The following is a 24,215-nucleotide window of genomic DNA, read 5'->3' on the forward strand; positions in this document are numbered from 1 at the left end:
ATGAGTAACTGCTTCATCACCGCATCAGCAACCATTGGATGGGAGCATCTTGAGAATTCAGGAGAGGTCCTCTTGGTAGCCACCGTCATAGAATCAGCATCACCTACTTTTGATGGTAAGCACTGCACATTTAACTTTTTTTTAATAATTTTTTTAAAATTTATTTTTGAGAGAGATACAGAGAACAAGCAGAGGAGGGTCAGAGAGAGAGAGAGGGAGAGAGAGCATCCCAAGCAGGCTCCATGCTGTCAGCACAAAGCCCAATGTAGGGCTCGACTCACGAGTTATGAGATCATGACCTGAGCCAAAACCAAGAGTCAGATGCTTAACTGACTGAGCCACTCAGGCACCCCACAGTTAACTTTTTAAATCAACTTGACCTCACAAGAATATTGTCCTTTGGTATTTGCATTAAAATAGGAATCCATTTCCCTATAGTAAATCCAAGGAAAGACTATGATCCTCAACTAATTTGTTTTGACTATTACTTGCAATATTATTTTCTGTTTATTGCACTTGACATTGGGGATACACTTGCTATTATTTAAGTGACATTTTGTGCCTGTAAAACATCCAAAGACATTAACTAGTAATTCTTGGCTTTAGATGTGGCAAGAGTTCACGAAAATCAATTAGAGATCCCTGTATTAGTTTTTCTCCTTGATGCTAAAAAAAAACATACTGAGCTATAGTTTAAAGCCCAGTGCCACCCAATTTTAAATTATTTACACTTTTATATGTTATTGCAAACTGTTTCTGGGTATACAGCCATGCTACATTAGGTTATACTACTGATAATTAAATAAGGGTAGGCTTGGTGATTAGAAGAGAACTTTGTCAGCCAAGGAAATGTTGAAAACACTTAGGTAGTTTTTTGCTGTATGTAAAATTTGACACCCCATTAAATAAAGCTATAACAATAACCCAATAAAGCTGAAACAGCTTCAAGGAGCATAAAGGGAGCTTTCAGGACTTTACTGTTAACAATGCAAAATGTCAGTATGAGAAAGGCCTTAATAGGGCCATGATTTCACATGCAAGATTGACTAGCAATGTGCGGATCAGAGAATTTGGGCTTCTGTGTTTTTGGTAGGGAGGGTTGTTTCGGCTTGAACTATCTGGGTTGGCCTGATTGTATGTTTGTGCTAGTTACATTTTAGACATCCACTAAGAATCTGGACTTTCTTTTTCACATGTCGTACTGTCACTGCAGGGAGGATGCTGAGACAAGGACTCCATTTCCCAGCACCTCTGCCTCCAGATACAGCAGATGATTAATCCCTGTGAATGGAGTGTGATCAGAAGTGATCTGTGTTCCTTCCAAGCTGAGACTTTTAAAACATAGACGAGGCAGCTCTTACGCTCCCTTTTCTCCCTTCCCAGGACAGAGGGAGCCTGGGTTCTGACTCGCCATGGAGGAGAACCCCTCTCCCCAGCTAGGAATACCTGCATTAAAATGTTATGTGAGAAAGCCAAGAACTTCTATTGTATTAAGCTGTTATGATTTTGATGTTTTTTTTTTATCAAGGCTAGTGTTGCTTTGATTAAATATAGTATCTTTAGCAGGATACTTGTGCGACCGTCTCCTTTAATTGGTCCTATCCATCCGTTCATTCGACAAATACTTATTGTCTATTATGCGCTAGGCAGTATGCTGGGCATACGTAATGAAGACATAGGCTGGATATTCTGTTGTTTGTAGTGTAAGGGGTGGATTCCTTGGAATGGATTGGGGGAAGAAAGAGGAGAAGACAGGTCTTTAGGAAAAAGTCCGTTGTGGGAAGAGTGCAAGGAGAACTACAGCTGCTAGGAGAGCATGTATGCAGGGGAACCTCATCTAATTAGGGAGTCAGGAAGGCCTTTCCATCAAAGTGGCCTCGGAGCTTAAGTTAGAAATGTGGGTAGGAATGAACCTGACAAAGGCTGGCAAGTAAGGGATGGAGGCAGAGGTGGGAAGCCCAGAGAGCGTTCTAAGCAAAGACAGCACTGTGTGAGAGCCTTTCGAGTAAGGAAAAAGGCATGGCATTTAACAACCAAAAGGAGATAATGGCTAATCTATTATTTTATGTGTAGTGTTTTTAAATAGACAAATTACAGCACTAACATTTTCCAAGGTGTTTCACAGGATGACCCATTCTCGTCAAACATCGGTAACCTAATCAGAGTAGTTGGTATGGCCTGATTAGCTGTGTCTTTCTTTTGTAAACTGTACTATTACTGTGTCAGACTAGGAACAAGGCAGCTAATTATGAGCAGCCTTTCAGCAGCTGTCTTTTATTGGTGTGGCAAAGATGCATCTCTGATTCTCCAGCAGCGTCTGTTTTAAATATTTTGTCTTGGGGCGCCTGGGTGGCTCAGTCAGTTGGGCATCTGACTTCGGCTCAGGTCACGATCTCGCGGTCCATGAGTTCGAGCCCCGCGTCGGGCTCTGGGCTGATGGCTCAGAGCCTGGAGCCTGCTTCCGATTCTGTGTCTCCCTCTCTCTCTGCCCCTCCCCCGTTCATGCTCTGTCTCTCTCTGTCTCAAAAATAAATAAAACGTTAAAAAATTTTTTTAAATATTTTGTCTTGTTATTTTTTCATAGGCATGCACCTTTAAATCAGAACCCAAATTGGTGAGGCCATGTTGATTCCCCCTTATTATTTTTCCTCTGGCCTCCTCCTTTCCTACTCTTTCTCCTCCTCTTCCTTCCTTCCTTGCTGTCTTCAGTTATTATATTCCTCTGAGTAAAAATTATAGGCAAACACCAAAAGTACCGCGTTGTGTATCTGTAGGAACTCATGAAGAACAAAAAACAGTTAACAGTGATCCACGGAAGCCCCTGTCTCACCTAGTGGCTAGTATCCGGGAGCCTTGGATAATTGTGTACTAGAAATATTTATCATATCAAAAATACTTCTTGAAATGCCCCCCGCCACCGCCTCCCCAGACATTGATTTCCTCCTGTAGAAAACAGGCACAGAATCCAAGGGGGAAGCAAATCAATTCGGCAAACATCGGCACTGACTCATACTATAGCTTTCAAACCTATAAAAGCGCAAAGCAGCTGAAAGATTTGTCTCTCAGAGGAGAGTGAAGATGAATTTTATTAGACCTGGATTAGGTTGAGTTAACCCGAGAGAAACCAGTTGAATACCTATCGGCCCAAGAGAATTACTCACTAGAGAGGTCTCCCCATTTCCCCCGGTCCTTTGTGGATCATAAACCCAACACTTATAACAGCTACCAGTGATCACATTCCCATGACGTTTGGGTTTCTGTTAAATTTCTTTTCTCCAACAACACAGGTTGGTTACCTAGCACTGAACGGGTTTGGCTAGTTTCTCGCTGCAGCCCCGGTCAAGAACAGGCTGAGGGTCAGTGACAGGATGAGGACATCTGTTGCTGTAATTACTTTCAGACAATGAAATTATTTTAACATTGGATATGTTAAAAATGACCTGTTTGGTTGTTATTATTGCAGGCTTATAGATGAAGAAATTTAGAGCTCGGAGAGTTTAAATGGCTTTCCCCAGTCACACATCTAATGAGTGACGGAACTCAGAAATTTCCTAAGCCCCTCTCCTCCACGTAAGCACTGCTGCTTCCTGAAGCTGCCGTTCACCAAGGGCCCCATGTCACTGTCAAGTGCTTTAGACATCTGCAACTTGGTTGAATTCCTCCTCACCTGGCCTTGCAAGAACCGATATGAGCCGAGGCAGCTGGTCCCCTGCCAGCTTTGGAGTAACTTCCCTCTCCAGCAGGTCCCTTTGCTGCATTCCATGACCCAAACCAGCCTGGCTTTTTAACCGAATAACTTTTTTTTCAATTTGGATATTTTAGGTTTCTCCTGCTGAGATTTGGCGACTCAGCTTTTGCTTCAGCTTCTTGGCTCCCAAACCTCATGGTGTGACTGATCTGGTTTTGGTTCTGGATTCCCTACTTGTGGGTTGGGCAGCCCGAACTCACCCCATAATGTGGAGACAAGACCCCTGGTTCCGGCTTTCCAGCCCTGCAGTTCTTTTTTTTTTAATTTTTAAAAATGTTTATTTTTGAGAGAGAAAGGGAGAGACAGAGAGAGACAGAGTGAGAGTGGGGGAGGGGCAGAAGGACAGGGAGACACAGAATCCCAAGCAGGCTCCAGGCTCTGAGCTGTCAGCACAGAGCCCAATAAGGGGCTCAAACTCGCGAACAGTGAGATCATGACCTGAGCCAACGTCGGACACTTAACCGACTGAGCCACCCAGGCATCCCTCCAACCCTGCAGTTCTACTTGGTCCCTTCCCTGCAAGAGAGCAACAGCAGGTTGGCACAATAGAGGAGGAATGAGCTAGGAGTCAAGGTGCTTCATCTTTCCAGGGATCCACTTGTTATTTGTAAAAAGAGAATAATGGTAATAATAATCATAGCCACTTTATAAGATCATTTGGAGGGTTAAAGAGGTGATAATTTTAAGTGGGTCCAGCACACAGCAGGCACTCAATAAATATTATTAGAATCACATAAAGAAGTTTACCTTTTCAAAGCGCTTGGAACATACTAAATTTTACACAAACGTGAGCTATTAATCAAACTTTGGGGGCCAAAAGAGACCTTTGAGGTTACCAAGTTCATTTCTGTTTTGTTTTACTGGGAAATATTGTTTAAATATAGTGACGCCTTGTACTTCCTTGTTTTATTTCGTAATTACAGTAAGAACATGCCTATATTGTTGAAGAGTGTGCATATTATAGGAAAAAAATCCTACCAACTTGTAAACGTCTATTTACAATAAATGCACCAGGAATCAGCCACCTTATTAGGAACTATCCCTTTGCTCACATCTTTGAAGATCAAAATCACATGGAATTTCACACTGCCATGTTATTTTACTTTAAGCACAGCACGTCATATTGGTAGTAAGTCCTCTTTTATTTAGGCTACAGAGATTTGGAGAACTGCTCAATATTAGTAAAAATTCTAATGAATGGCTCAGAAAAGCAGATATTTTGGCAACGATGCGATCAAGATGGCAGCATAAGTTGTTTCTGACTTCTGTCCCCGCAGAGGGCAGCGACCAGCCATTGACAAGACACCGCTGTGAAAATCTCAGAACGTGGGTGAGGCTGGAGCACCCCCCTGGACCCTAGGGACCAGAGACAGTATTAGAAGGGTAAGAGGAATGCTGCACTCCGAGCACATCACCCTCCCCCAGGATGGCACATCTCCATGCTGAGAGGGCCTGTGGGGAACTATGGTTTCTCTGGTGGGAAAAAGAGAACCCAGGGTGGACATGCTGCTCCCCTAGCATTGTGGCTTGCTTCCCTGGAGGCCAATCAGGTGTGGCTTTATGGGGATCACGGGGAATCCGGCTTGACCACTAGAGATTAGATTGGCTACAGAGAAAGGGGACGGGGTTTACAGAAAAAAAAGGCCACGTATGCTAAGTCCAGAGCTAACATCATAATCAGCGATGGAAGGTTGAAAGCTTTGCATCTAAGATCAGGAACAAGACAAGGGTACTCACTCTCACCGTTCTTTCTCTTTTTCTGTAAAAAATGGTTTTTTTTAAAAATGTTTATTCATTTTTGAGACAGAGAGACAGAGCGTGAACGGGGGAAGGTCAGAGAGAGAGGGAGACACAGAATCTGAAACAGGCTCCAGGCTCTGAGCTGTCAGCACAGAGCCCAACGCAGGGCTGGAACTCATGGACTGCGAGATCATGACCTGAGCTGAAGTTGGACGCCCAACCAACTGAGCCACCCAGGCTCCCCAATTCTTTTTCTTTTTCTTTGTTTTGCTAGAGAGATAGAGAGCCAGTGGAGGAGGGGCAGAGAGAAAGGGAGACAGAATCCCAAGCAGGGTTTGTGCTGTCAGCCCAGACCCCAACCCAGGCTGGAATCAAAAAACTGTGAGATCGTGACCTGAGCTGAAATCAAGAGTCTGTCGCTTAACCGACTGAGCAACCCAGGTGCCTCCTCCCCCTCCCCGCTCCCACTCTCACGGTTCCTATTCAGTATAGCATTGGAAGTTCTAGTCAGGGCAATAAGAAGAAGAAATAAAAGGAATCAGTCAGAAAGGAAGTGAAATTGTTTCTATTTTAAGGTGACATGAGGGGAACCTGGGTGGCTCAGTTGGTTAAGCCTCCGACTTCAGCTCAGGTCATGATCTTATGGTTCGTGAGTTCCAGCCCTGAATTGGGCTCTGTGCTGACAGTTCGGAGCGTGGAACCTGCTTTGGGTTCTGTGTCTCCCTCTCTCTCTGCCCTCCCCTGCTTGTGCTCTGTCTCTCTCTCAAAAATAAACCTTAAAACAAATTTAAAAAAAAAAATAAAGATGACATGATTTTATATATGGAAAGTTCTAAAGACTGAACCAAAAACCTGTTAGGTATGATTAATTAATTCAGTAGTTGCATAATACAAAATGAACATAGAAAAATCAGTACCATTTCTATATATTTGTAGCAAATTACCTGAAAAAGACACAAAGAAAATCCCATTTACAACAGCATCATAAGCAATAAAATATTTAGTAATAAATTAAACCAAGGAGGTGAAAGATCTCTATACTAAAAACTATAAGACACTGGTAAAAGAACTTGGAAGAGGTACAAGTAAATGGAACAATATTCTGTGTTCATAGATTGGAAGAATTAATATTGTTACAATGTCTGTAATGCCTAAAGCCATTTATAGATTCAATGTAATCTCTATCAAGATTCCAATGACATTTTTTAATAGAAATTAAAAAAAACTATCCTAAAATTGGTTTGGAACCACAAAAGAGCCCCAAATCTAAAACAATATTGATAAAGGAGAACACAGTTGGAAGCATGACACTTCTTGATTTCAAACTATAGTATAAATCTATAGCAATCAAAACAGTATGGTATTGGCATAAAGACAGACATATAGACCAATGGAACAGAACTGAGAGCCTAGTTTAGTACTAACCCACACATATGTGGCCAGCTAATATTTGACAAGGAAGCCAAGAATACTCAAAGAGAAAAGATAAGTCTTTTCTTTAAATGGTGTTGGGAAAAGCTCCTTGACAATGGTCTTGGCAATTTGTTTTAGATACGGCACTTAAAGCACAAGCAACAAGATAAAAAATAAATATGTGCAACTACATCAAACTAAAAAGCTCTGCACAATCTCAAAAATGATGAACATAACGAAAAAGCAACCCATGAAATGGGAGAAAATATTTGCAAAACATATATCTGATAAGGGGTTAGTATCCAAAATACATAAAGCACTCATACAACTCAATAGCAATAAGCCAAATAATCCAATGAATAAATGGGCAAATGACCTGAATAAACACTTTCCCAAAGCAGATATTCAAATGGCCAACAGGTACTGGAAAGGATGTTCAGCATCCGTCATCATCAGAGGATTGCAAATCAGAACCAGAATGGGATATTATCTCCCACCTGTTAGGATACTATCATCAAAATGTCAAGAGATAACAAATGCTGAGGGGCATGTGGAGAAATGGGACCTTTGTGTACCGTTAGTGGGAATGTAAATTGTGGAGTTACTATGGAAAACAACATGGGGGGTTCCTCAAAAAATTAAAAATAAGACTACCATATGATCCAGCAATTTCACTCCTGGGTATACATAGAAAGAAAATGAAACTGCTACATCAGAGATATTGGGACCCTCAAATGTATTGCAGCATTATTTACAACAATCAAGATGTGAAAACCATCTATGTGTCCACTGACAAGGAATCAATAAAGAAAATGTGATACATATATCACATGGATGGACTTTGAGGGTATTATGCTAGGTGAGATAAGTAAGACAGAGAAAGGCAAATACTATATGATCCTAGTTATATGTGATATCTAAAAAGCTTGAGGAGTGCGTGGGTGACTCAGTTGGTTAAGTTTCCAGCTATTGATTTTGGTTCGGGTCATGATCTCATGATTCCTGGGAGTGAGCCTTGTGTCCGCTCTGTGCTGATAGCACGGAGCCCGCTTGGGATTCTCTCTCCCTCTCTCTCTGTCCCTCCCCTGCTGTCTCTCTCTCTCTCTCTCTCTCTCTCTCTCTCTCTCAAAATAAATAAATAAACATTTAAGAAAACATTAAAAAAAAACTTGAACTCATAGAAATAGAGAACAGATTGGTGGTTTCTAGACAAGGGGAGGTAAAGGGTGGGAGAGATGGATGAAGGGGGTCAGAGGGTATAAGGTAAATAGATTCTGGGGATGTGATATGCAGCATGGTGGCTATAGTTAACAATACTGTAGAGTATATTTGAAAGTTGCTAAGAGAGGAGATCTTAAAAATTCTCAGGATAAGAAAAACAATTATAACTATGAAAGATGATGGATGTTAACTAATTGCAGTAATCATTTGGCAATACATATGTATATCAAGTCATTGTGTTATACACTTTTAACTTATATAATGTTACATGTCAGTTACATTCCAATAAAACTTGAAAACGTATAAAACAAGAAAAGTAGGTTTTTAAACTTTCAGATATACACAATAATTTACTTAGCAAAATACTTCTTTGTGGGTAAATAGCTTCAGTATTTTCCTTATCTGAATTATCAAGTATTCTGAATTTAAGAAACCAGTTAATGAAGTTTTATTATATATTTTCAAATTTCTTTTTGCTGTGACTTCCCCCAGGCAAGCATAACAAGAGATTTAAAAATCAAGACTTAGATTTAATGAATATCATGTTGGATGAACATAATTACTTATAGCCTTAAGGGCCGACCAATCTGGTTTTTATTGCAGTAACTAGAAAAGAACATCTCAAAGATGAAGATCGTCCTTAAAAAACTTCATCTTATCTTGCTCTAACAAATGCTCTTTACAAAATGCCTTCTCTGCTTAAATGTTATGTCTGTGTGCTATAGACAGAATGTCTGTGTCCCTCCAAAATTCATATGTTAAATCCTTATGCCCAGTGTAATGGTTTTAAAAGGTAAGGCCTATGAGAAGTGATTAGGTCATGGGATGAAGCCTTGATGATAGGGATTAATAGCCTTATAAAAGAGACCTTAAGGCTCTCTCCTTCCTTTTGCCGTATGAGAACACAGAGAGAAGACGGCCATCTATTAACCAGGAGGCAGCCCTCACCAGAAGTCAAATCTGCTGACATTTTGATCCAGGACTTTCCAGACTCCAGAACTGTGAGAAAGAAATTTCTGTTGTTTATAAGCCATCACCCTATGTTATTCTGTTATAGCAGCTTGAGCAGACAAAGACACTGTGTTACAATAAAATACTTTTTATGAAGGGGTAAAAAAATAGATCTTTAGGCTTTGAGAAGCTATACAGATGGACAGCGACCAGACCATATATGACAACAGAACTTTGACCCACAACCTTGGCATCAACCAGTCCAGAATGGTCAGGATTTGGTCAATTACTGACAATTTCTGTATTTTTTTGCCTTGCTTCCACCCCAGGACCAACTAAGAAAAGCCAATATGCTCCCCAAACCAATTACGTATGATGCCTTCCTTCTGGTGAGCCTCTTTCCAGTTTCCCCATATGGGCACCTTCCCAACATATCATACATGAAGCCACGCCTTTTTATTTTCACTATAAAACTTTCACATTCCCTTGCCTGTTTTTAAGTCTTTCCCAAACACAAGTGATGGTGTCGACCCATTTGCTATATGGCAAACTTTGAATAAATAGCCTATGTTGCTCCCATTGGATGGGCTTTGCTTATTTGTGTTTTCTTTGTGGTCCTATCAAGATACAGTGTACGTTGCTCAATGCTGTGGATCCCCACCTTCAACCTGTCACAGTACCTGCAGAGTCCCCTCATGTCTTGCTGCTCATGGTTTGTCAAGTCCGCGACAGGATGTTAAGTCAGGACCAGGTCTGAGCTCTGCTTTCTTTGCCTCGGTTATTTATTTACAGATCGGTACACGGGTTTTGTTATTGGTTTCCATTTGTTTGGCATCCTTGGGAGAATCAAGTCCTTTCTTTTCATCCTGTTTTGTTCCCTTCGTGATCTGTTTTGCGTTGAGCTATCTAACAGTGTTATTTGTCATAGATGGAGAACAGAAGTGTGGAACAAAGGCACAGGAATTCCAGCTAGCCTCGTGACTGGGTAAAATTTGAAGTTGTCACTGGCCTGGTGTCCATTTAGATAGATTTTGGCATCAGACACCAATGAAACTTGCTAAGTTTCTCTTTTTGTCTTGACTTTTAGCCAGACAACTTGGCTTCGATTCAGAGAGAGCCCTGTCTAATTTTCTATCTGCTAGTAGTGCGTGGGGGAAACACAAATTTTGGGGTCTGCATTCAAAGGTAGACAACCACAGTAGGTTAGAGACCGAAGACACAAAGAGCATAAGTGTTGTTTGTTTGTTTGTTTGTTTGTTTGTTTGTTTTGTATACTGTTGGCAGCTCTCATTGGACCCTCTAAGTCTAAATCCTCTGCTCTTCCAGGGAAAATTCCTGCATCTTATATGCACTCTCCTTATCTTCATTATTCAGGCTACTGTATTTCTAAATAGCATAACTTCACCAAGGATGATTTGAGCCTTCAATGACCCCTCTGGGGAGCATTTGTCATAGACAAAATTGTTCATTGAGAGACACCTCAGGAAGGAAAGGAAATAAGATTTCTCAAGGCTGATGGGCAGTATTCTTCATTTTAATGCAGAAGCTTCCAAATCAAATGATCTCTGAAACAAAATAAAGCCTTTATTTAATAAATTGTCCCAGAGGTAATTCATGGAAGTGTAACCCTAAAATCCACAAATTAGACAGAGCCTTGAACTCTCTAAGACTCAATTTACATTCCCTCCCCCATGTTCACGTACAAGTCACAGAGGCAATCTCTAAAATCCTTGCTGAAGACTGATAAAGGTTCATTCCTCCTTTCCCTCAACAGAGACTTCAGAGCACAACACTAGATTCTGATGTTGTAGATAAAAATATGTAGTGATGCAGAGCAACATTGTAACTAAAACAAAGCAAGTTATAGGGATTCATATTTCAACAAAATACATCAAAAGTAGTATTTGTAGATGTTGAATATTTCATGAATAAATTCCGAACTCCATTATCAGAAATGGTAATTGTTCTGACATTGTATTTAAATTTAATTACCATTTCATTTTCCGTTATTGTAGTAAGAAAACTTGAGATCTACCCTCTTAACAAGTCTTTTAAGTGCATAGTACAGTATTTTTATGTATTTCTAATCAAATTCTAATTCTTTTTTTTTTTAAATCAAATTCTAATTAGAAATTGTTTTTCCAAAAGATTCTTTGGCCAAAGCTAGTGAGCCATTTGACAAACTTAAGCAACAACCAATTAAACCCATTTTTCTAATTTTTAAAAATGTTTATTTATTTATTTTGAGAGAGAGAGCGCGCCAGGGAGGGGCAGAGAGAGAGAGGGAGAGAGAATCCCAAGCAGGCTCCGTGCCATCAGCACAGAGCTTGATGCAGGGCTTGATGTCACCAACTGTGAGATTATGACCTGAACTGAAATCAAGAGTCGAACACGTAACTGGCTGAGACACCCATGTGCCCCTAAACTCATTTTTCTAATGAACCCTCCCCCTTCTCCACCTGTTGCCTCCCTATATAGGGCATGCCCTACCTGAGAAGAAAAAATGTTCTTTCCTGATAAAGACCTGCAAACTTATCCTAGATCCCTCACAAAATGACACTTGGGAGGATTTCTAGGTTTAATTGGATATTGCAGACAGTGGACACCAACTTTTCTGCATTATTACACCTCTTTATGGATTCACAGAGTCTTCAGTAAGAGACTCTTCCTTCAGGGAGACCACACCTGAGCAGGTCTTCTGGAACCTAAAGAAGGCTCTTCAACAACCTCCTTTCTTTGGAATCTCTATTAGTTTCCTGGGGTTACCGTAGCAAAGTAGCACAAATGGGGCTGCTTAGAATAACATAAATTTATTTTCTCGCTTCTAAAGGCTAGAAATCTGGGGCACTTGGGTGGTTCAGTGGGTTAAGCGTCTGACTCTTGATATTGGTTCAAGTTGTGATCTCACAGTCCTGAGATCAAGCTGAGCGTGGAGCCTGCTTAGGATTCTCTCTCTATCCCTCTCTCCCTCTCTCTCTCTCTTTCTCTCCTCCCCCCTTGGCCCCTCTCCCACTCGCTCTCCCTCTCTCTCTCTCTCACTCAAAATAAATAAATAAGCATAAAAAAAGGCTAGAAATCCGAAATCAAGGTGTTGTCAGGATCAAGTTCCCACTGAAACCTGTAGGAGAAAGTACTTCTTTTCATGTTCCTAGATTCTTGTGTTTGCCCTCAATCCATGACATTCCTTGGCTTGTTGATGAATCACTCCAATCTTTGCCTCTCTCATCACATGGTGGTCCTCTCATCAGTCATATTGTATTAAGGACCGTATCTACTCCACTGTGACTTCATATTAACTAATACATCTCCAACAATCCTGTGTTAAATTAAGGTCACATTCTAAGAAGATTAAGAATTCAGCACATCTTTGGGGGGGATGGTGAGGGGGACAGTTTAACCCATAACAGCATTCCCAAATCCAGACGGTCTTTTTGTCTGTTTGTGCATGGACAATAGGGACAAGCATTTGTAGTTTTTAATTCAGCTTCCTGGGAACCATCACTTATTACAGCCTCAATATTGACCCAGTTGCAAGGACCCTTTTGTCTTAAGGTAGTAGGTACCACTGCAAAATTTGTTGAAACTTCTGCTGACATAGTCCTAGGTTCCCTATTTGACTCCTCACACAGTATAGACATTACTACTACTGCCTGAAAATACATAATACTTTTTAACCAGCCTATTAACCGCTTATGAGGTTTCATAACTTTCACCCCTGCACATTACTATTGACTGCTGTAGCATCCTGAATCCTGCCTCTACTGGAAGAAGGGGAATCTCACGATTGCTTGACATCTTTTCTCTGCCTCATTCAGATTTATTAGAGATTCTCATTGAGAACCCTAACCTAATACATTATTTGTCGATGGATCTTACCTTAAAACTGAAACTGGAGGTTAACAAATAGGATATGCTATTATTAATTTAAACTTTTCTTTAGAACATAGTCCTCTGTCTGAGGTAAAATTAGATCAGATGACAGAACTTTCTGCAATTCCCGGAGCTTGTTAAGCTATCCAAAGACCAGAGAGTAAACATATATACAAATGACAGATAATATTTTGGAATAGGACATGCCTTTGGGAATCTTTGAAAACAAAGGGAATTTCTTCTGCTGGAACCTTAATCAAAACTGAATAGCAATTAAGGAACTTTGAATGTACCCCTGCCTCCTGGAAAGGTGGCTATTATAAAAGTTGAGGCCCATGTTAAAAGGCATAATAGAGGAGGGGAAAGAAATGATCTAACAGATTATTATGCCAAACCAGCAGTCTTAACTAAACTTGTGATTTTAACTAAACACCCTAAGGATTAATATTTGGAATTTAAAAAGACCATTATAAAATATCTACATTTAGCTCCTGATTTGAGAAAGAATAGAAAATTCTCCCTTTCACTCCGATCATCTCTGGCACAGTTAAGTTAGCTACTTGGTAACATCAGATGATTTCAAATGGATATTATTTAAATTGCTTCATAAAACTACTTACCATGATACAGACACATTGGCCATGTGTTATTAATTAATAATAAAATCTTGGGAAAACTGTAAAGATGGGGAATGGCCAGGAATTGACACTTAAGGACCCTCTTGGAACACCTTCAGATGGATTTTAGCCAGCTTCCTTTCTCCTTAGGATTTGAATGTGCTGTAGTTTTTACAAATCTGTTCTCAGGATGGATTGAAGCATTTCCTTGCCAAACAGTTACAGACAGCCCTTATCATTGCTGAAAAGCTGCTGGATTTTGTGTTTTAACCTGAGGTATACCAATTTTTATATCAAGGGACCAAGGGATACACTCCATGGGAATTATTATAAAATAACTCAGTAAGGCGTTACCTCTTACTCAGGAATTACAGTGCCTTTACCACCCACAATCTTCCAGAAATGTTGAAAGAACCAATGTTATTTGCAAATTAAAATTAAGAGCTTTCAGAAACCTTTGAGCCCCCCATGGCCAAAAGTGCTCTCTGCAGCCATTATGGCCATATGGTCCACTTCCTTGGGAACACATTGGTAATCCTTCTATGAATCAGTTACTGATTCAGTATGGGAAAGCCCATACATTTACAAATTTCACCTCTGCTACTAGACTTCCTCCTGCTGTAAACACACATGGCAAAATATTACAAAGGACTCAAATACTATACTCAGTCTCATCACCAACAGGTTAAGGCTACCTTCCTATGGCTTCTTCCCAAAGATCCCCTTCATGATTTTCAACCAGAACTTGTCTATTGGAAGAGACATCAGAGAAAAACTGTTCTCTAACCTCATTAGACAGAACCTTATCAGGTCTTATTAACAACAAATGTAGCAGTGAAACAGATGCAAGTCAATCCTTGGGCTCCACATTTAACAACTAAAGATGCAATCGGAATTCCACATAATTAAAAGATTTCTCCAACAAGAAACCTCAATCTGAAGATTTTCAGAGATCATCTAGAAACAGGTGATCTTCAGAAGTGGACTGCTGACCCAAGGCCTTTGGAAGAAGCTGATGAGTTCAGAGAGTGGACAGATTCACTCAAGATGTTGGACCAGAGCACCTGGATAATTCTTGTTTTGCTTTCCATTGCTTCTTTATAATCATCCTCATTTTCTATAGATCTGTAAGATCTAAAAGGCATAATAGAGATCTATAGATCCCTGGTTGTCACCCACCCATAATGGTCCCTTTTCTCTTTTTCTTTATGATAATTGTTAAATCAAAACAGAGCCATTCTAATGCCATTACTGACAAACGGATAAAGGAATTGTGGTGTATATACACAATGGAATACTACATGGCAATGAGAAAGAATGAAATATGGCCTTTTGTAGCAACGTGGATGGAACTGGAGAGTGTTATGCTAAGTGAAATAAGCCATACAGAGAAAGACAGACACCGTATGTTTTCACTCTTATGTGGATCCTGAGAAACTTAACAGAAGTCCATGGGGGAGGGGAAGAAAAAAAAAAGAGGTTAGAGAGGGAGAGAGCCAAAGCATAAGAGACTCTTAAAAACTGAGAACAAACTGAGGGTTGATGGGGGGTGGGAGGGAGGGGAGGGCGGGTGATGGGTATTGAGAAGGGCACCTTTTGGGATGAGCACTGGGTGTTGTATCAAAACCAATTTGACAATAAATTTCATATTAAAAAAAACTGAGAACAAACTGAGGGTTGATGGGGGGTGGGAAGGAGCGGAGGGTGGGTGATGGGTATTGAGGAGGGCACCTTTTGCGATGAGCGCTGGGTGTTGTATGGAAACCAATTTGACAATAAATTTCATATTTAAAGAAAAGTAGTCAGTTCTTTCCATCTTATTGACTGCTGGACATTCCATCGATCATTCTGTCACCATGACAACTGATAAATTCTGGTTTCATCAAATGGGATCATAGGGAATTATAACCAATAACATTTCTACTTCACCTTAAATATGGGCAAATGACCTTAAACAAATCTACCTGTGACCTTGCCATGTCCCTCTCTTCTAGGAAAAAAAAAAGTATTACAATCTACTGATAAAAACTAAGGTTATTCTAAATTTGAACTCAAACAACATTCATAGGGTTGTGTACTGAATACTTGCCATGGCAGGAAAATAATTGAGATCCAAACATGTAACACAACTAATGTAAGGTCTTGGTTCCGACCTTCTGTCATGAACCATTTCTTTTTTTCCCCCACGTCTCCATGTGCCCCTACTGGATACTATTTCCTTTTTGTCCAGGATGCCTGGTCCTGTTTGCCTCAGTTGGCATCTTATGCACTTTAGGAATAATACTCTGAGACTTGACTGTACAGAGAGGCCCTGATTCAATAAATCCTCAAGGCTAGAAATTCTGATTCAGATACAAGCTCCAAACCAATGCCACCCTTAACTATTCAGGTATTCTACCTGGGAGAATTACTGACACATAGTTTGTGCAAACAATCAGATCAGTGTTCCCACCTGTGGCAATCATAAAAATGGAAAAGACTGTGAGAAACTTATCATTAACTTTGGCAGAAGTGATTAACGATACCATCTCTGCTTTCAGTGGAATACAGAGCAGTCTCAACTCAACCTGCTCATACAGAGCAGGCCCAAGTACTGATGGACAGCCACAGTACTCTAGATTTCTTGTGGGCTTGTCATGGTGGCATCTGTGCCGTTGTTAATTCTTGCTCTACTTGTATCAATGATTGGACATGGCAGAATAGGTTATACATCACCATAATAAAAAAGCTACTTGTCTCTCTGAGGTTGGTCCTCATGAAATTGGTTCTTGGCGTGAGTTGGGCAATTGGAATTCTCGGTTTCATGCATTTCATAGGAACTATTAATTGTTCTTGTTTTTGTCATGATGGTCATTATGTTGCTCAATTGCATTCTGCCCAGAACAGCCAATCCCTCATCAGATGACTGCACTGACAATAGAACAGAAGGGTCAAGACTTCTGGTCTTGCCATGCAGTTGAATATGAAGGTGACTTAACAATCCCTGAGCATTGAAGGTTGGGTCTCTAGGCTTCCATGAATTGGTTAACCTTTCACAGGTGAGATACTGACCAAAAAGGGAGATGAGAGTGGCCAGACCAGACCATATGTGACAATAGAACTCTGATCCACAGTCTGCAGCAAATAGTCTGGGAAGCCAAACCACAACCTCTGTAACAACCATTCCAGGGAGCAAAAACACAGCTGCTCCAGCAAGTGTTCCTTAGTGGGCTGGGCATGCTCAGTGGCTGCTTGCATCCCTATTTTTTTGCTTCTCCTTCCAACTCAGGACCAATCAGAGACGGCCACACATGCTCCCCGCCAAACTTACGTTTGATGCCTGGCTTTTAGTTTTCCCCTTTCCGGCTTCCCAGTGCCAACAGCTTCCAATCAGATCATACCTGAAGGCTTCCCTTTTGTTTTTTACTATCAAGTTTTTTCACTTCCCTGTTCACTTTTGAGTTTCTGCAAGTGATGGCTGACTTCCTTAGTCACAGTAAACTCTGAATAAATGACCTCGTGTGTTCAGATTTCAGCAAGTCTTCACTTATTTTTACGGTTTTCAATCCACGGCAGCTTTGTTTTAGGATATCTATTACAATGGGCATAAAGGTAGTAAGATTATAAAGTCGGTCTCAGACACGCAGGGCAACTGTGAGGGCAGGAGGGAAGGTTCTTTTGTGACAATGAAGGAAAAGTGGTTTCTGAAAAATTTCCCGGAAATCTTCTGGAAAACATGAAGGGGAAGAAAATAAGTGATTTGTTTGGCTTTGTAAAGTGACTTGATGGGCTGGATGGAGTCCTTATTTTTTACAGCAAGAAAAAAAAGGGAAAAAAATGTTCATTGCTTTGTATTTGAGAAGAAGCTCTTTACCCAGGTTCTAAAAGCACTTTGCAAAAATAGTCTGGTGCTAAGTATTATAAATCCTTTTTCAAAAATGAGAAGTGCGAGCATTGTTGATTTTTCCGGGAGAGTAGAATAGAGATTTTGTACTTTTCGATTAAATGTCCTAATAATTATGCCAGTAACATATTATTCCATAAACTAGTCTGTATGGCAGGGTTTTATATATTATGTATGCTGTGTAAACCCCTAACAATTAAAAAAATAAACAGTTTTTGACTTTTAAATTAGTCTGTTTCTCCTTACTATGTTCAGTGAGCTGGCACCAAAATTACATATTTAAACAGAGTGATTTTATGGCTTGAAGTAATCCTCACACTTCATATCTACTCTGTCGACAGCACTTTCTATCATCTTGAATTTACTCTCTTTGCCTTGAGTCTATAAATAAGGAAAAAAACCCATTGCTTTAATTTTCATTTTTTTCTGCTTTAGTCTGAAGGAGTGCTTTAATATTATAAATGTGGCTTATAAATCTAAGTCTTTGAAGCAAGGTTTATCACCTTAGATTCCATCAAAATGGTATGGAAAAAAATGATTTAGGTGTATAAAATGCAAGTTCCTATCTATTATTTTAAAATTACAATTTACTACTAAAACAGTGATTCTTCATTTTCTTTTCTTTCTTTTTTTTATGTTTATTTATTTTTGAGACAGAGAAAGACAGAGCATGAACAGGGGAGGGCCAGAGAGAGGGAGACACAGAATCTGAAGCAGGCTCCAGGCTCCGAACTATCAGCACAGAGCCCAACACGGGGCTCGAACTCATGGACTGTGAGATCATGACCTGAGCCGAAGTCAGACGCTCAACGACTGAACCACCCAGGCGTCCCAGTGACTCTTCATTTTCTAGAGGGACTCCAGTGTTATCTGAAAATGTCCAAAAGGTGTTAAGCACAACAGAAAGGATATAACAAGGTTGGGGTTGTTGTTGTTGTTGTTGTTTAGCAGAGAGATGGGTAGTGAAATAAAATACCAACAACGCTTTGTAATTCCAACAGGGTTGGCAGAGAATCTCCTGAATTTTAAAAGTGATCTTTCCTTTACAGTATTGGTTTCCTCACTACCAATGTTAGAGTAGGAAACTGGGCTTTGGACACTACTACTGACTTGCTGAATATTATATACCAGTTCAATCTGATTTTTTTTTTTTTTTGGCCTCTGGTTTCCTGTTTGTTATATATGTTGCTGCTATCTGCCTTGCAGAGATGATGTCAGAATTAATTACCTAAGTAACACTGTACTGTTGAGGCTAAGCTTATCAACTTGGTCATTATTTTTTTTTTCATATAATCTGTGCATACTCCTATATTCTTTCATAAGGATTTCTTTTCCCTTTATATTTTACCTGCTCTCGATAATTGCAGTGTTACCCTCCCAGCTTTATTATTCATACTTTTCAGGAGTGGAACATTACATGTAAATATATGAGACCCTTTTCTGTTATAGGCCTTTGAATATGAAATGTAAGACATATCTCCCGCTTTTTGATACTTTCTCACACCAGCAAGAAACTACCTAACCTTCTAGCCCTAATAAAATTGAACTGTTTTTTTATCCATGTATTTTTATCTATTTATTTAACAAATGCTTATTGACCACTTCCTATATGTCATACATATGTCAGTGCATGACATATAGTAAGTGGGACGTATATATAATCATACATACATCCGAGATGGCAGCTGGAATACCCTTTCCTCAGACTTTTAAAAAAATTGTCCAAACACTTATCGTACATCAGAGGAAAGGCCCATTACTCTTAAGATTTCATTGCTGTTTTTTTAGATTCCATAGGCTCATATTCTCATGTTGTCTTCACTACAATTTCTGGATGACTTCAAGGACTTAATTTTCCTTGTGTCTCTTAGCTTCCATGGCTGTTCTGTTTTCTATGCCTTCAACAGATCCAGATGTGGAGTTCAGCCCCCTTTCCTTGACTTCTTGCAAAACACAGGCATTCATGCATTGGTATACTTTATTAAAGATTTGGGGTCATATAGTGACAAAGAACCACATACGAAGTAATTAAATGTCAATGTTACCCTACCCTCTTTTAGAATCTCTTACGCCACCTTCATTACTGGTGGCTGGCTGATTTGGCTCCATTGGTCCCTACGTGTTTTGGTCCTTTGCTCTCTCAATAGTCTCCTCGCATTTCTCCATTGATCTCCTTCCAATCCCCCCAATTCTTACCCAGTTTAAATACAAACGATTTTGTTCTCTTAGTTTCACTGGACCACTCCAGGTCATACTCTCGTGGTCACGGCCACGGTGGACTGAGAATCTATTTTGTTAAATAGAAGACTCTGTAGAGAATTTTTGCCACTCCCTCAGGACAGAGGTGTCTGCGATTGATTTTGGTTTTAAAAAGCAGAGTGGTTTTCGGTTCCTTTGCATGTGTGGACAATATACTGTAATGTGATGGGGTTTGCTATAGAGGTCTGGACAGAGCATGGTAAAATTGTTCAGGAGAGATAACTGGGAAATGCAGAAAAGCTTCACAGATATGGGATCAGAACTGGTTTTAAAGCCTGAGAATGAATTTACCAATCTGAAAATTGGTGGAGAGGACAAGAGAATCATTCACCCTAGGTTACTCTATAAATATTTGTATAATTAGGGGAATCTATTACCTATAATTAGTAAGTGTGAGAAGTAATTTTTTCACCCCTCACATTTGAAAATGTGTTGTTACCCTTTCTCAGCTCACCCCGCTATCATGTGACTTTTTCAAACCTTACTCTCATTGACTCTGATATTTCTTATTTCAACCTCTGCTCTTTTTTCTTCTTCTACTAGTCTTTGGACTCTTTTCTGTCTTGGCCCGCCTTCCTACCCTGTGCTCTGCTATTTCAGCTATGTTCTCTTCAACAGGCTTTACTCTGTCACCATCTTCACCAGTTACATGACACAACTTGTCCGTTCTTAATTCTGAGTAATCCCACGTTTTTCCTTTTACTCCTGGTCCTCTCTTGCTGTCTCCAGAGAAAAGTATAAAAAGAGGGCTGAAACCAAACAATTTCCTGTTCCTATGTTAACAGTAACTGGGTATAATTTCCTGTCCCTATGGTCAATAATTCTGAGAATAAGCACAGAATACCCTAGCTCCTTGTTCTGGGAAATATTTGCTCCTGAGAAAGAAGACTGACAGATTGACCATAAAGAGTTGCTTCAAGATGCTTGCCTCGCTGAGCACATCATTCCCAAGCTATTATGTCATAGCTCTGTATAATCCCAACCTGCCTAAAAATCACCCAGCCAGGTTCTAAATCCTATAGATATTCCCCACTGCCTCTTCTCCACTGTCCAGCAATGCTTTCATTCATCTATTCTTCTCTTTTAAGCTTTCTCCCCCTAGATGTCAATAGCAGTCCTATATCCCTCAATCTCAGCAAGTGACCTAATTCCATCTTCTCTGTCCTTACAAAGATAGGAAATGAACCATGAGAACAGTTTCAGTGTGGTTTTCTTTCTTAGAACTCTCTTCTCCATTGGTTTCTATGGCTCCTGTGGGCTTCACCTCACTGCTACTCTTTATTGTCTTACTTACTCATCTTTTGCCATTTGCCCTTTAAATAAAAGTGTCCCACAAGGTTATTTTTTCTTTTAATCCTCTCTTTGAGGCCAATTTCATTCAGTTTCATAGCTTCGACAATGATCTCTCGGCAGATAGTTTTGCTAATCTGCTTTTCTATTCTAACCTTTTATATGAGCTTTAGACACAAAACTGTGACAAGAAGGAACCTCCGTCTCAACACAACTCACAATCCTCCTCTCTCCTACCTCTGCTGTTTCTCTTGTATTTCCCATCTCAGTTAATGACCATCCTAATGACCGTTCTCTGACAAGGAAAACAAACCCAGAACAAAATAATGGAATATCTAGTTGTGAGAGGAGTTTTGGTTAAGTGGAGCCCAATTTACTTTTCTTGGCAAACATAAAATGAATCCATGGATTTTTTTTTTTTTTTGCTCTACCATTCAGGTGTGCAAAGAAAATAGAGTTTCTTTATTTTCTATTTTGGATCACAGGGAGTGAGAGCTAACACTTAGATGTATGTGCCTAAACTTTATCAGGAGCCTTAAAAGCCAATGTGTTCCTGTTCACAGAGTTACAGATGTCTACCTGTCTTCTTCCTAAGAGTCTCTTCCTCAGTCTCCTCACTGATGAAGTACAGAAAAGAGCCACAAGAGATTAATATGGTGATAACCCCACCCAGAAAGACCAACTGCCCAGTCTCCTGTTGGAAGGATTAAATAAAGAGTCAATCTTATGCCGTTTTCAGCCTTCTACTACAAATGACAATTTTGGTGGATGGATAAAGTAGACATGGAGGGAAACCATGTTGGAAAGCTACCATGAATGGTCTCTTGGCAGTGGGGAAGAGCTGTCCCTCAATTCAACAATGGCTCTGAGGCTGTATGGTGCAGCTGGGCTGCTGAGTTTTATTTTAGTCACCCCTGCTACATGAGAACCTAAGACTCTGGTGTGCTGGCTTAGACCCTTTCTCTATCTCTGCAAGTGCTTTGTGCTAACATTTTTTACTCTGCCCTGTTGGTATCATGTTACTCTTACCATGAGGCCATGCTATAGTTTGGTCTTCTCCAGAATTCAGAACGGAACATGGTACAAGATCCTTGAGAGCTCACCTTTCCTATAAATTATACACTTTAACTACCAGGTTTTCTGCCTGAGGTGTTATAGGGCCACCACAGAGCATACAAGGCTGACTTCTGCTTCCTTTCTGTCCATTCTTCTCACAGACCCCTGGACTGGGGCTGTTCTGGCTTTCTCTTTCTTCCCTTACCATCTTGATGTCTATTTCTATTCATTTTCTTCTCTTCTTCTTCTTCTTCTTCTTCTTCTTCTTCTTCTCCTTATTTCTTCTCCTTCTCCTTATTTCTTCTTCTTCTTTTCTTTCTTCTTCTTCTTTTCTTTCTTCTTCTTCTTCTTCTTCTTCTTCTTCTTCTTCTTCTTCTTCTTCTTCTTCTCCCTCTCCTTCTCCCTCTCCTTCTCCTTCTCCTCCTCCTTCTCCTCCTCCTCTCCTCCTCCTCCTCCTCCTCCTCCTCCTCCTCCTCCTTCTTCTTTAAATTTTAGTTAACATACAGTGCAATATCAATTTCAGGAATAGAATTCAGTGATTCACCACTTACATACAGCACCCAGGGCTCTTCACAGTAAGTGCTCTCTTTATACCCATCACCCATCCAGCCCATCTCCCACCTACCTCCTGTCATCAATCCTCAGTTGATGCTCTATTGTTAAGAGTCTTTGGTGACTTGTTTCCCTTTCTTCTCTTCTCCCCTTTCCATATGTTCATCTTTTTGTTTCTTAAACTCCACATATGAATGAAATCTTATGGTATTTGTCTTTCTCTGATTGATTTATTTCACTTAGCATAATACATTCTAGCTCCATCAACATCAATGTAAATGGCAAGATTTCATTCTTTTTGATGGCTGAGTAATATTCTGTTGGATATATCTATATCTATATCTATATCTATATCTATATCTATATCTATATCTATATCTATATATCTCACATATTCTTTACCCATTCATCATTCAATTGACATTTTGGCTTTTCTCCATACTTTGCTGATAATGCTGCTATAAACATTGGGGTGCATGTACCCCTTTGAATCTGTATTTTTGTATCCTTTGGGTAAATACCTAATAGTGCAAGTGCTGGCTCTATTTTCAGGTTTTTAAAAATGTTTATTTATTTTGAGAGAGAATGAGAGCATGAACAGGGGAGGGGGAGAGAGAGAGAGAGAGAGAGAGAGAGAGAGAGAGAGAGAGTATCCCATGTAGGCTCCACACTCAGCGCAGAGCCTGATTCGGGGCTCAATTTCACAACCGTGAGATCATGAACTGAGCCAAAATCAAGAGCTGGACACTAAACCTGTTGAGCCACCCTGGCACCCCTCTATTCATTTTCAAAGAGGAACACACTCTTCCCACCCTTCCTGAAAGATATAATGATAGAATGGTTACTAGAAAACATCATCTATGGAGGAGACAAAATCCACACCAGTTTAAAACATTCAGAGTACTAGCCCTCCTAACACAAAGTTATAGATGTTATTTTTAAAAAATTCAATGACACTTGTTTAAAATGGTAAGGTGCACTTTATTCAGGACCATGGCAATAGGTGTGGAGACCACCATAATGGGTTTTTATAGTGGAAGAGAGGGATCGTACTGAACCTCACCACAGCATGGGCCAATGGGAATTTACAGCCAAGGAACCGTGTGGTGGGAGTCAGTGAATGGAAAATCACTAAGAGGAAACATCAATGGTAAAAGGGGATTTCTGGCTAAACAGATGGTTGGGACTCTTGCTAAAGGCAGGCCAGGGGGATCATACATCACCTGAAGATGGTAGAGGATGAGGAATCTGATCAGAAAATCTGATCCAGAGTGGGGAGTTCTGGTAGAATTGAATTAGCAGGGTTCTTGCTGAAACTAGATTTTACAAGGAAGTGCATATAGGGGCCTAGGAAGATTATGGAGCCTGATTATAGTTTAATCAAGCAAAGAGCCTTTGTCAATATATATGAGTTTTCTGGGCCGGGGACTGGCACGCTTGCAAGAGGAGGCCAGGGGTATTATGGTCGCAGAGGGACCAAGACCCACTCCCTTCAGCCTGAATTCAAAGTTACAGGTATTCGAAGGGTAGAAGGGATGTTTCTGACTAAGACTTAGTGGCAGAGGAGAGCCGTCAAGCCAGATGTGGGCAGGTGGAAAGAAAGAAGCTGGTGCTT

The 24,215-nt window shown here is 40.2% G+C and overlaps 1 pseudogene; it reads left to right on the forward strand.

Annotated features, from left to right (window-relative positions):
- The window catches only part of LOC115513044, a 35,675-nt pseudogene continuing 11,460 nt past the window's right edge, over positions 1–24,215 (forward strand).

The sequence above is a fragment of the Lynx canadensis genome, chromosome B1 (genome assembly GCF_007474595.2).
Source record: "Lynx canadensis isolate LIC74 chromosome B1, mLynCan4.pri.v2, whole genome shotgun sequence".
Taxonomy (NCBI): Eukaryota; Metazoa; Chordata; class Mammalia; order Carnivora; family Felidae; genus Lynx; species Lynx canadensis.